The sequence below is a fragment of the Carettochelys insculpta genome, chromosome 1 (genome assembly GCF_033958435.1).
Source record: "Carettochelys insculpta isolate YL-2023 chromosome 1, ASM3395843v1, whole genome shotgun sequence".
Lineage (NCBI taxonomy): Eukaryota > Metazoa > Chordata > Testudines > Carettochelyidae > Carettochelys > Carettochelys insculpta.
In genome coordinates this window covers 241,480,973-241,495,059 of record NC_134137.1, presented here as the reverse complement: position 1 = coordinate 241,495,059, position 14,087 = coordinate 241,480,973, and positions in this window count along the sequence as shown.

Here is a 14,087-nt window from a genome sequence, read left to right as displayed (position 1 = left end):
CTGAATTCTAGTCCCTGCTCTGCCATTGGCCTGCAGGGTGATCTAGAGCAAGTCACTTCCCCTCTGTCTCTCTCTTTCTCCATCTATAAAATGAGGATAACAATACTGACATCCTCTGTAAAAGCAATTTGAGAGCTACCAATTAGAAGTGCTGTGTAGGATCTTGGTATCAGATCTAACAGGGATGATCTAGACAGTGCGTGGTGCTGCCATGAGGACAGGGGACTGGACTTGATGACCCGTTCTAGTGTTCTGTGAGTCTATAATTGTTTCCGTCTTCTCCAACATGCTTAAGAAAGCACAAAGACGTCAACTACATATGATCTGCAGAAAAAAGGGAGGTATCATCAGCATACTAATGGCATTTTAGCACAATATGTACTGGAGCATCCCTAGCTGCCTCATGTGCATGTTGACCAAGACACATGATGAAAGAGAAGCCTGTGGAAACTCATGAGACATTGTCCAGTATAATTCTCCTTGGAACCTCATGGAGAGGGAAGAATGATTCCACCTTGAAAGCAGTGTCATAATAATAGTAATACACCTTTGCCATGGACCACAGCTGAATCAACAACACCTTATGGGTAGCGGCATAGAAGACAATTGATGGATTTAAATGTATCCATCTGGACAGCAACCATGATAAGGAGTAGATTGATACAGAAAAATAATGAAAACCTTGTATTATTTTTAAACGCTGACTGACTGGGTCAATTAAAATCAGAATGATTCTAAATTTTCCAAAAGCTGTGTCACTTTGAGAGACTATGTTGAAATCAGGTGATATTTAGCCAGAACCCATTTACTAAACCTAGGGTTTTTTTTTTTCTTTTACATGTTTCCTTTATTTTGCATGGACTGGTTTCTTGAAGTATAAGTAGCATTGTTTTCTTCAGGAATGAAGTTAGAAGTGGCTGTGAAGAGCTAGGACTGTGTTGATTTTCTTTTTTAGAAAAAATAATTCATTCTTTTGAAAGATCATTACTTTGTCTTTTTTCCAGTCATCTGGCACCATCCTAGTTATTTTAAAAATATAATTGCTAATAGTTCAGTCTATTCATAATCTAATTCACATTACTCCCTTCTGATAGAACTGGCATATGTCCATGTTTTTTCCCCAAAATTCTGATATTTGGTCTATCTATAATTTAATTTCACCTTCTACATGATTTATTATATAGTTTCCTTAATTACTTTAGCTGTAGAATCTTCTCACTTCCTTTTTTTCCTCCCTCTGACCTTACATTTTTGTCTGCAGACAAAAGACTGACCATTCTGGTGCACGTACAAAGTGGGGGAGTCATGCATAATTTTCCATTTCCAGCGAAGTGTGTTTTACCATCGGGTCTTTGAGCAATCCCTCTTGAAGCCATATTGGCTGCATTATGTTTCTGCATTCCTCATTTTCAGAGGAGTTGTAACCTGTTGGACCTTAATTATAGTGATTCCAAGATTCTCCAGCTGTCTTGGATTTTATTTTGTCTCCCTATATTTCTTCCACAACTCCACCTCTTCTTCCCTTCCAATCCTTCTGGTCTTCTTCTGGTGGACTAAATTAAAACTTAAACTTGCAGAAATTATGGTGTGCAGCTGTGGACCATTTGCTGATTCCAGAGACTTCCCCTCTGTGTTTTCCACACAGATTGTTGCTGCCACTGGAAAAACAAATTAAATGAAACTGGCACTCGGCATTCTGGTGAGACTTGCAGTAAACAAGCTGGGGAATGTTGAAGCAGCTTGATAGCACTGGGAGAATGAAGTGAAATAAAATGTCCACCTGCAACGAGCAGTTTAACACAAATGCCTAGAAAATATGCTCAAGGTGAGACCTCCCACAGGGGCCTGGCTGCACAGTGATTTTACTGAGCCTAATCAGCTTTGCCATCTTCCTTCAGGTTATAGAACAATCAAGTTATGGGATGACTGAAACCCAGGAAAGAAAAACTTGCTTTTTAGTAAAAGGTCAGGATTTCTGGTAGGGGAGTTGATCTCCCTGCTCCCTTCCCCTTCAAAGTAATTTTGGCTGGTTTTAGTTAATTAGGTTGGAGAATAAGGACAAATGTTCTCTAGTCAATTTAAACTGCATGTGTCAGTGTGCTGGGATATGTAAAACCTGCAGCCTAGCTGGCAATGTGCAGATAGCTCTCCCAAGTGTGGAGCCAGCTGCATGTGAATTTGCATCCCTGAAATGCTAGCATTTGGCAAGCCCAAAGATCTGCAAATACTAAAGTATTCATTCTTGGATCTACCTATATGTTTAGAGCTTACCTCCCCCAATTATGCACTAGCGTCCAAAACCAAGAATCCCAAAATATCTTTCCTTTCTCTCACTCTCCCCCTCACACATGCATGTGTAGGCATGCTTATAAATTATATAAAACCATATCAACATAAAGAAAATGAGGGAGAAAGGAAAACTGCTCTTGAAGGCAACTTTTTTGTGAGAGGTAGTGTTACAACTTCATATTTGTTTCATTTATAGACTTGATTTTTGTTTTCCTTTATAAAAGAGGCTGCCATGAATATGAAGTTAGTGGAGGTCGGTGTGAAATAGGCTATGGAGAGGTCTGGTGGTTCGAACTCTGGGGGAAAGGTTGCAGGACCAAGGTGGGGGCTTCCCGGGGCAAAAAAGTTTTGTATAGGTTCTTGGATCTTCATCCAAAATGAACATCCAAATCCCCTTCCCCAGGAGTCCACCCAAGCGATTTCAGCCTTTGCCAATGATGATATCTGTGAATACCTATGTCATAAAGGCAGCAGGCAGAGACAGAAATGGGATTTAATATCTATTTTCTGGGAAAAGCATAACATAGACCCCCCTAAAATTCTAAGTGTGATGCTTCCTTACCTGTCCACCCCGATTAATACAGTGAATCACATTTTTAAACCGTGAAACTCTAAGGGTAGAAAGTCAACAGCACTGTGACCAATTTTTGATTCATCTTTGAGTAAAGAATTCCATTAGCTGTGTACAGACCTGGTGCATAAAAAAACACCCTTGACAGCTAAGACAGAGATGAAGAGCGTGCAGCCTTCATTTAGCTTTCCCTCCCTGTGTTGTAAAAGGATATATTTTTAAGGTAGGTTAATATTATATATGTAATGCATAATATAATTTTAGTTGTTTTTTATTTTTTAAAAAAGCTCTTTTCAGTGTGGAATAGTCAGACAGTTCTGAACAGGCCAGGGCACTTCACAGTTAGATTGAAGACTGTAAACACACAAGTATATACAGTAGATAAAAGTATGAGATTCTTTGGAGGGAAACTTGGTTGGGATTCAAGCTTTTGATGTGGACAGAGCTTCGTCCCAAGCCTTGGTTCTGCAGCCAGTTCTTTTAAGTTCCAGTAAAGTCTGAATGGAGAGGCAGTCTCTTCTCTCTCCCTTTTTCATGCCACCTCAAACCTGGGGACTGCTGCTTTGGAGGTCTTGCTTTAGTCTGACACATTCTCCTTTACTGTCACAGTGACCTCCAGTGGTTCACTTCAAGTCCTTCCCACTCCTTTGAAAGTAACTGGTTTGGCTTTTTTAATAATCAAGAAACAAAAGCAGTTCAAGGAAGAAATTAGAACATATTGAGTTCTTTTTTTTCCCCTGTGTGGGCACAGAACCTCTTCTAACTGAATGTGCAGGGAAGGCACACATCTGTGAACTGGTGAAATAATTAACTGGTGAAATGGAACCATTATTTGTGACTCCAGAATGAATGAATAAAACTGTTCTGAGATCTGCCAAAATGTTCACTTAGAAAAATCCTTATACTCAAGGGAAGGGGGTGAGACTCTTGGAAAAACTGATTTGCTGAAGTTTGAGCAGGTCGGGGAGGGGTTGAGGAGAAAATAACTTCATCTCTGAGGTGGTCCCATTTTCAAGAAATTTGTGAGTCCTCTTTCTGGAAGGGGCTCTCTTTATACATTCATACCTGGCTGGCAGGGGTCTCATGCTCTGCCTTCCACCATTTACAGAAACATCTGCATGTCAGTGTTTTTGTTGCAATTGCTTTGAACCCTGTGCCAGAACCTCTGAGGCTGTAAGTCCGCTCACCTTATGTATGAATACAGTATATAAATCTGTATTTCAAAGAAGGATGGTGGGATGAGACCTGGTGGAAGGCAACAAAGAAGAAGAGCATAAATAGCTCAAACTGGGCCCCCTTTACATTCTACAGAAAGATGAGAATTGTGAAAGATGAAAGTGAACTTGTGTTAGCAGTGTAAGGTGTCAAAAGCATCATGAAACTCTTAGGTTGCTATCAAGCACTCCTTATTCAGAGAGTGTTTCCACTGAAGTCAATGGAATTGTGTTTGGTTCAGGATGGCTAAATAGGGCCTTTAAAAGAAAACTAAGGGCCAATTCCTATTTGGAGAAAAAAAATTTCTACACCCTTTGCTGTATAAGTACACCAAATGAGAATGGCTTTAAAATATCTTGTCCCATATTGTGCTTATTTGTATTGAAACCTACACAACTAACAGTCTCAATTTTTGATGAAAGCGTTTGTGAAAGACTTTCCTAGAATGTCATCAGACAATGCAGCAGTGCATCCTCTTATAGGCTTCTTGTACTTCTTGGAAAGACCAGCAGACCTAATGAATGTATTATGTATCTAATCCATTCAGGAGCTGTGCTGAATGCTATTTTGGGATAGAAAAGAGAAGACAGTGGTGAACTTGAGGGAGAAAATCCATCATCTTCTCTGAGAGTTAGCTTTGTCCAACATGTTTCTCCAAATGAATTAAGAAACTGAAGGAATATTAAACTTTTCTGTGGCTAGAATACTACAGGTGTAAGCTATCTAGTTTGGCACCCTCAGGACCTGACTGGTGCCAAATAAGAGAATTTGCTGGTCCCCAGGAGGCCAATATTGTCTAGCACATATACTAACACTTCCACTGCTTACGGGGCTCTTAGAAGACATGTAGGGGTATATTACAGCTAAAGAACAGCACAGAACACTGTATCAGAGAGGAAGCTGTCTTAGTCTGTATTTTCGAGAACAAGAAGAAGTCCTGTGGCACCTTATAGACTAACAGACATTTTGGAGCATCAGTGTTCGTGGGCAAAGACCTGCTTCATCAGATTCGTGAGTCACAGAACACTGAGAGTCAGGACTCGTGGCTGGGAACAAACTTTATGGGCCCATGGGAAACTTAGCCACACCCACGATAAATGGATGTCTAGTTAACTAAAATCATGATGGATGTTGCCAGACAAGAGTACCAGACTAGAAAGGTTCAACCTACAGTGAGTACAGTGGATGAGTTCTTTACATCAGTGGTTCTCGGTATTTCTAAAAGTTTTTGAAGGGAAATGCAAATCCCTTTGAAAATCTTAGAAATAACCTGTGGGCCTGCGTAGATTGAGAATCACTACTTTGCTACTTTCCCAGTGTTTGCACTGCAAGATCTGGTGCATGTATACGTTGGTCTTGATGTTTGATGGTAATTGCTGCTAACATTAGTGAGAGCTCTGCTAATTATTTCCAGTGCACCAGAGGAAGTGTTCCCTTCAGAATGATCTGAGCATTGTCCAACAGGCCTAGTAAATATCACAAAACAATCCTCCAATGCTCTTTAATACTCAGTGCCAACAATCCTGTAACAGACCCTTACTGTGTTTATTTACAGCCCCGTGCTGCCCACAGACTATTTTTCAAGCATTGCAGTAAATTCTCTTAGGATGATTCATACACCTTCCGGAAGTATTGTTTAGAGAAGTCTTTTTCCTAGAGCTATTTTTTTCTCCCAGAACTGCTTCTCATTATGGGTGAACATGGAATTATTATAATAAAGATCAGCGCCTTTTTTGTTTAAAAAAAAAAAAACACTGGCTCACCAATTCTTTGCCTTGGGCTGCCAAAGTGCCGGTACTCAGTACTGGCAAGTACCAGCACAAAAAAGCACTGGTAGAGATTATGCAGTATGTGAACAACTGGTTGGTCACAGCTGCCAGAATATGGTCCAAGTTAACTAGTGAATTTGGAATGAAAAATTGATTCCTGTATTATCTGTCTGTCTCTGTGCCTGTCTCTCCCTTTTTCTGGCTGCTTATTTTTTCCTGTAAAAAATGTAGCTATTGAGGACTCCAACAAATTGATCGGGTCTGCTAAAGATGTTCAAATCAGGGATTCATTATGAATGCAAGTTCACCAACTGTTAGAGCAGCTTTTAATCTAATTTTTTCACCTGTTTTCACCCTAGCACTGTTGGAATAATCCAAATAAAATAGCAATGGTCCTACCATATTTATTTATTTACTTTCTCAATCGAGTGTATACAGTGTGAGCCCTGAGTCTAGGCACAGCAGTGCTCTCAATCTGCTGAGGTTCAAATGTTCAACAAGAGTCCAAAATAAGAGTAATCACAATTGAAGAAGTTTTAATCCATGTAGGTTACATTTCATTCCATTCCATTAACACAAATAACCAGCTTTGTGATTTAGCGTTTGTTGTAAATAGTTAACAAACCATAGTAGGGAGCTCCCTCCAGCCATTGTATACTAGTTGGGTTAATTTTATAGGGCAGTCTTGCTACACACACTTCTGACAAACTTTCTATTCAGATTCTTGCTTTGGTGTTCATCATCATACTAACTGCCTGCTTACCTGTGCTGCTCCTAAATAGAGGTTCAGTCATCCAACTAGCAGTTAGTAGTTCTGTATTCTGTTTCCCAGGGAACATACTCTCAACACAGACCTGCTTGTAAACTGCCCTCTGTGATGGCTGGCATCGACACTGCACCTGTTACAAATGTGGTATAAAACTATAGTGACGCAGAATCTGCAGAACTCCATAGCTAAAGCATTAAGTATGACGTAGTTGAATGACCTCCCAACAGTGAACTCATTTATATAAGCAATCCAACTGGGCTACGTCTACACGTGCACGCTACATTGAAATAGTCTATTTCGATGAATAACGTTAACATGTCCCCCAGGGCTGGCAACGTCGACGTTCAACTTCGACGTTGGGCAGCACCACATCGAAATAGGCGCTGTGAGGGAACGTCTACACGCCAAAGTAGCACACATCGAAATAAGGGTGCCAGGCACAGCTGCAGACAGGGTCACAGGGAGGACTCAACAGCAAGCTGCTCCCTTAAAGGGCCCCTCCCAGACACAGTTGCAGTATCCACAGAGCCGACAACTGGTTGCAGACCCTGTGCATGCAGCATGGATCCCCAGCTGCCGCAGAAGCAGCCAGAAGCCCTGGGCTAAGGGCTGCTGCACACAGTGACCATAGAGCCCCGCAGGGGCTGGAGAGAGAGCGTCTCTCAATCCCTCAGCTGATGGCCGCCATGGCGGACCCCGCTATTTCGATGTTGCGGGACGCGGATCGTCTACACGTGCCCTACTTCGACGGTCAGCTTTGAAGTAGGGCGCTATTCCCATCCCCTCATGGGGTTAGCGACTTCGACGTCTCGCTGCCTAACGTCGATTTCAACTTCAAAATAGCGCCCAACACATGTAGCCGTGATGGGCGCTATTTCGAAGTTGGCGCTGCTACTTCGAAGTAGTGTGCATGTGTAGATGCGGCCCTGCTGTCAATGAGACTGGCTGTGCAACCCTCGTTCACTGGCATTTTCAAGAACAGCCTGGTCTGGTCCTTATACCTGTGTCACTCACAAAGATGAGTTAAAACTCAGACTGGGTTTCTTTGCTCTCGGCTGAGCATGCCTAACTTTTGAGCTGCCATAACTGTTCTCAGAGTACAAGTCAAGCTCTTATGGTTTGTTGTGAGTGAGCTGATCTTCATCACTCAGTGAGAAGACTCGTCATTTTCTCTGAGCCCCTGTTAAGCCTCACATTTTGTTTTATGAAAAAATGTATTCAGAAGACTGTGTTCCTTTCCGGACAGTCTATTTTTCAGTTATCATGGAAACTCAATAAGCAATAAAGCAAAGCTGGTACTTCAGGAGGAGAGGAGTCCATTTATGCTCCAGAAACTCATTCACCTTTCAAAATGAATAGATAAATATCCCTTAATTACTAGTTCCTGGCCACCCCTAAGTCTTTTCTTCTCCTCTTTCGTATTGCCAGGCTGACTTATTGCTCACCAAACTGACCAGCTGAGGAATGGACTAGTGTGTTAAGACGTTTCAGGTAGGGCAAATACACTGTGGATGCCACTCACATGGACCCAGCACAGAAAGTGTGGCACATGTTGAAGAGGCATCACTGGGCTGGAGCACATGGCCTGTGAGGAGAGTCTGAGGGATTTGGGCTTTTTGGTTTACAGAAGGGAAGCTTGAGAGGCTATTTGATAGCAGCCTTCAACCTCCTGAAGGGAGGCTCTAAAGAGGAGGGAGAGAGGCTATGCTCTACAGTGACAAGGCAGAACAAGCAGCAAAGGTCTCAAGTTACAGAGGGGGAGGTCTAGGTTGGTTATTAGGAAAAACTATTTCACCAGGAGTGTGGTGACACAATGGAATGTGTTACCTAGAGAGGTGGTGGAATCTCCATCCCTAGAGGTGTTTAAGTCCCGGCTTGACAAGGTCCTGGCTGGGAAGATTTAGTTAGGATTGATCCTGCGTTAGGCAGGGGGCTGGATGAGATGACCTCGTCCAGCCCTACGATTCTATGATTCTATGATCAAAGCTGGTCATAAGTAAAAGGAACCCTGAAGTAGCTCTAATTTACACTGGAAGCTGATCTGGCCCGTGACTGGCCCTGGGATTTAGCAAGCATACAGGTGTTATAGAGCCACATATGGTCCATTTGTTTGATCTTCCATGGGGCAGTTTTTGGCCAATAGAGTTTAATGTGAGTCCAGGCCCCCTCAGCTGCAACAGAAAGGATGAGGAGAGTGTTAACCGGCATGCGCAGAAGAATGCCTGCCTCAGGGCACATGGGTATACAAGCTGGCAAGGATGAGACTGGTCTGGAATATATCAGAGTAATTCATCTTCATTCTGGTACCGTGCCACAAAGGAGATTTTGATGAATTCTAGAAAATTCAGGTTATCGGGTTATTGTCTTCCTCATATATGTCTGTATTCTTAACCTTTCTGAGGCTCCTTTCATACTTCGCTCTGATCATCTTACTGCATTATAACACCACAGATATGCAGAAAACACATGGACAGTCCACCTTGGCCGTATCTACACGTGCCCCAAACTTCGAAATGGCCATGCAAACGGCCATTTCGAAGTTTACTAATGAAGCGCTGAAATGCATATTCAGTGCTTCTTTAGCATGCGGGTGGCCGCGGCCCTTCAAAATTGACGCGCCTTGCCGCCACGTGGCTCATCCAGATGGGGCTCCTTTTCGAAAGGACCCCACCTACTTCGAAGTTCCCTTATTCCCATGAGCAGATGGGAATAAGGGGACTTCAATGTAGGCGGGGTCCTTTCGAAAAGGAGCCCTGTCTGGACGAGAAGCGCGGTGGCGAGGCGTGACAATTTCAAAGTGCCGCAGCCGCCCGTGTGCTAATGAAGCGCTGAATATGCATTTCAGCGCTTCATTAGTAAACTTTGAAATGGCCATTTGCGTGGCCATTTCGAAGTTTGGGGCACATGTAGACGTAGCCCTTTGGTCCTGGGAGTTTACAGTTTAAACAATAGACTGAGGTCGGACTAGATCACCATAATAGTCCTTTCTGTCCTTAAAATCTGTAAACCTTTTCCTTAAACTTTATTCTCCATTTGAAATGTGGAATTGACAAATGGGTCAGCCTCAGTAGCTGAAATCAACATGAATCCTTCCCTCTACCCTCTTGTACCTGTTGAAGGTAAAATAGCTACTACAGCTTTATGTGGCTCACCAAGGATTCCATTAGTGTGTACACCAGACATATCCCATGTTCCTCACTGGGCAAAAATCTCTTTAATTTCTATGGAGTTTTGCCTCAACATGGACTATGGAGTCACGCCCGTAGTCCAAAGTGAGGGCTTAAGACTGCATTTCCCTGAAACACAAACATGCATCTCAGCGCAGCAGTTCATTTAATAAGATACATGGGGATGCTCACCTGCCTGCCTGACAACAAGATCAAGCCCTTGGAAACTGACACTGTGTGGCACAAGTCCTGGAAACCACTATGTTGGAGCACAAACTTTTCTTGGAAGGAGGAGCATGGAGAGGGTTAGCTCATAGATACTTTCCACAGTAAATGCACTGTAGGAAAAAGTTAGTTTAGTTGTGAGAAAAATCCAGGAAACTGATCAAAAGGACTCTAGGGGGTGTATTTTCAAAGCATTGTGTGGGATGTTCACTGCATAACTTCCATTAAAGTCAGTGTTTAGAGAGCGCTCGGGGGCCTGGGGAGGTAATAGTCATTTTATCTCTGTCACCTTTGCCTGGATGGGTAGGGATTAAAAACCGTTATTAGCTGATGACTGGCCTAAGTACACTAACTTGTATAGTCCACAGTGCCAAAGAAAAAGTTCACTATAATAATACTTTGCACTTACATAGCATTCTTTCCATGGTGGAGCTCAAAGCGCTATACATACCTGGTGGATAACTCACACTACAGTTACAGATGCGGTATCTGCAGTGCGTACAAATTAGTGACTCACTCAAGATGCTCCTCATATTAAAGTAGATCAAGTTGTTTTCAATGAAACAGTTTTTCACTGTAAAATTCTGATTTGTCAAAATGGAAACATATGATTTGAGAAAAGTGTTTTTCAAGTTGAGAATGTGATTTCAGCTGCAAACCATAAGCGGGGGGATGGAGACGAGATGGGGTAGAGAGAAAGAGAGACATCCTGAACAGCACAGTAGTTATTCACTTGTGATTTGAGAGATTCAACCTGGTTCAGATCTAGGTAGGGAATCGAATTTGGTCTCATGCATCCCAAAAATTGCCCTGAGCACTGATCCATTAATTAGGCTGGGGCGGTATTACTGTGGTTTTTCAATTAAAAACCTTTGAATGTCCTCAATGTTGTCCTAGTGTAGAATGGGGAGGAAATGAAAATCTCAAATATTCATAAACCAAAAAAAAAAAACAAAAAAAAAACAGAACAGGACAACAAAACAAAACCAAACCATTTCTGCTCAGGTCAGTGCCTGATCACTAGTCCCATGCCTGATTTATTAGGCACCAAGTCCACTGACAATCTCAACTAGTAGGACAATCATCTGGAGGATGAACTGCTTGGCTACGTCTACACGTGAAGCCAACATCGAAATAGGCTATTTCGATGAATAATGTCTACACGTCCTCCAGGGCTGGCAACGTCGATGTTCAACTTCGACGTTGCGCGGCACCACATCGAAATAGGCGCTGCGAGGGTACGTCTACATGCCAAAGTAGCACACATCGAAATAAGGGTGCCAGGCACAGCTGCAGACAGGGTCACAGGGAGGACTCAACAGCAAGCTGCTCCCTTAAAGGGCCCCTCCCAGACACAGTTGCACTAAACAACACAAGATACACAGAGCTGACAACTGGTTGCAGACCCTGTGCCTGCAGCATGGATCCCCAGCTGCCGCAGAAGCAGCCAGAAGCCCTGGGCTAAGGGCTGCTGCCCACGGTGACCATAGAGCCCCGCAGGGGCTGGAGAGAGAGCATCTCTCAACCCCCCAGCTGATGGCCGCCATGGAGGACCCAGCAATTTCGACGTTGCGGGACGCGGATCATCTACACGGTCCCTACTTCGACGTTGAACGTCGAAGTAGGGCGCTATTCCGATCCCCTCATGAGGTTAGCGACTTCGACTTCTCGCCGCCTACCGTCGAAGTTAACTTCGAAATAGTGCCCGACGCGTGTAGCCGCGACGGGCGCTATTTCGAAGTTAGTGCCGCTACTTCGAAGTAGCGTGCACGTGTAGACACAGCTCTTGTCTCATTGAACTCTGATTGTCCCCAGATTACCATTGAGGAACATTGGCATGGCATTTGTTAGAGAACCTTGCACTGTTTCTGACTGTGTTGTATCTATCCTGCAGTTAAACACAGACCTGCAGATTCCTGAAGTGCTGTACCAGCACTTTTCGCAAGCACAAAATTATATTTAAGTAACAAAATGGTTTAACCAGTCAGTCCTGTAATTACAGATAGTCAATATTCCCCTGCTTACTGGATTACTGCAAGGCAGCCAAATTCTCTGTGGTAGTTCTACAGCACAAGGCTACTTTCTAATATATAAATGTACTGTGTAGGTACATTGTGTCAGAGCTAGTTTTATTCACATTTTGGGACGTCAGATGCTTAAACTAAACTGAACAGTTCTGGCCCTTGAAATGCCAATAAGGCTGATCATCTAGCTGATAGTATCCAGCTTCAGTCACTGGGTATGTTACTTGTAAACTACCCTGGGTTTGTATGTGATTTAGAGGAAAAAATAATATCTTATTTTCAAAGAATCATGAAACAGAAATTCTGAAAGTGCAACAACACAAATTCATGGCTGTATAGTGTAAAAAGTTTGGCAGAGTTGGTTATAGAGGGTTTAACTGTTGACAGCATGAGGATTTTTCTCCATCTGATATTTCTCAGCACTGTAGTTGTGTTGTAACTATATATATATAGTTGTAAATATATATATAGTTGATAATTAGGACAGTAGGCCTTCTATGTTCTGTTGCCTGTCTTGAAATGGATGTTAATGTATTAGATTATTATAAGTGGAGCTGGTACCTCTGCCTGCTTTTTAAGATTGCCCAACAATACCCATTATGAGATCCTGTTTTCAGTTTCTTATAATTTTGCCAACCTTTAACCATTTGGACTGTAATTTTGTACGCCAGGTGTCTGTCTCAGGAGAGGATAAAGAGACAGAAATGGTTGGCTATTTCCAAGATTGGCACGAGGGGAAAATGCATTGTTTTGCCCATGTTTTGTTTTAAAGCTCTAGCACACCCTTGCCCTAGCAGAGGGACTTTAACTATGGCAGAGGGGTGGCACGTTTTGTCATCCCCATGAAAATTGGCCTAGATTTGTCAAGCTTAACAGCCTTTGGAAAAATTTCAAAATGTACATGCTTAGTTGAGACTTCCTTGATTTTTAGGAGCACTGGGTAAGCCTACACAGCTAAATAAAGACTGGCGTCAGCAAGACTCAGAGTCCAGGTTGACTGACTTGTGTATTCCAGGCTTGTATCTCTGAATTAAAAGCAGTAATTTAGACATTCAGGCTTGGGTTGGAGCCTGGGCTCTGAAAGCCAGGAAGGGTCTCAGAGCCCAGGTGCCGGCCCAATCTCAAATGTCTACAATACTACTTCTATTTCCATAACCTGACTTAATTGACTCAGGCTCTCAGACTCAATGCTGCAGGGTTTTTGTTGGTGGTGGTTCTGGATGATTCTTTGTGGTGTAGGGCACCCATACACTAGAACCTCTGAAGAATGCATTGTCTGCAAACATGGTTGAGGCCTCTCACAGCGTCTAGTGTTGATGGGAACACATGCATACCATCCTTACAGAGTGACTGAGCATGCTCCCTCCAGGGCTGAGCTACCAGTGTGAAACTGTATTTTCCCTCTAACGGTTTCTGCTGGATGTAGTGGGTGAGCCTGGACACCAGAACTAAGATCATGAAATATGTCTCTCCTGTGCTCCTAGTGACTCTCCCGCTCCCATTAGCACGCAGGCAGTGTAGTGGAGGAAGGTGGCTCATTCAAAGGCAGAGTGGACAAAAGAATTGGCAAGGTAGAAAGGAGACTGGGACAAGTTGCTTGTTGATGCTGGGAGCAGCCAGGATGGGAGAGTGGGATGGGAATGCATTGGAGAACTAGGGACTGGCTGACATGAAGGCTGAACAAGGAACAAGTGGGAATGTATTGGGGATGGAAGAGACACACCTGACCAGGAGCTAGCATGCAGGGGAAAGGACCTACGCTTGCAGGGCAAAAAGACTGGGACAAGGAGGTCAGTCAGAAGGATTTTACCATGCACAGCAGCCTCCATGTAACAATTTTCCTTATTAAAATTGTCCCAGCAACAGCGCTGGTAACAGTAAGTTCTGTCTGAGAATCATAGGTCTGGAAGAATCCTTGAGAGGTCATGTCGTACAGACTGTTATACAGCAGGATGAAGGATTATGGTTGCACCTTGCAAAACTGGGATTCTCTGGTCCAGCAACATCTGTGGTCTGGCCAATTGTCTCATACCTGTTCACATGTGTTTTGTTTATGTT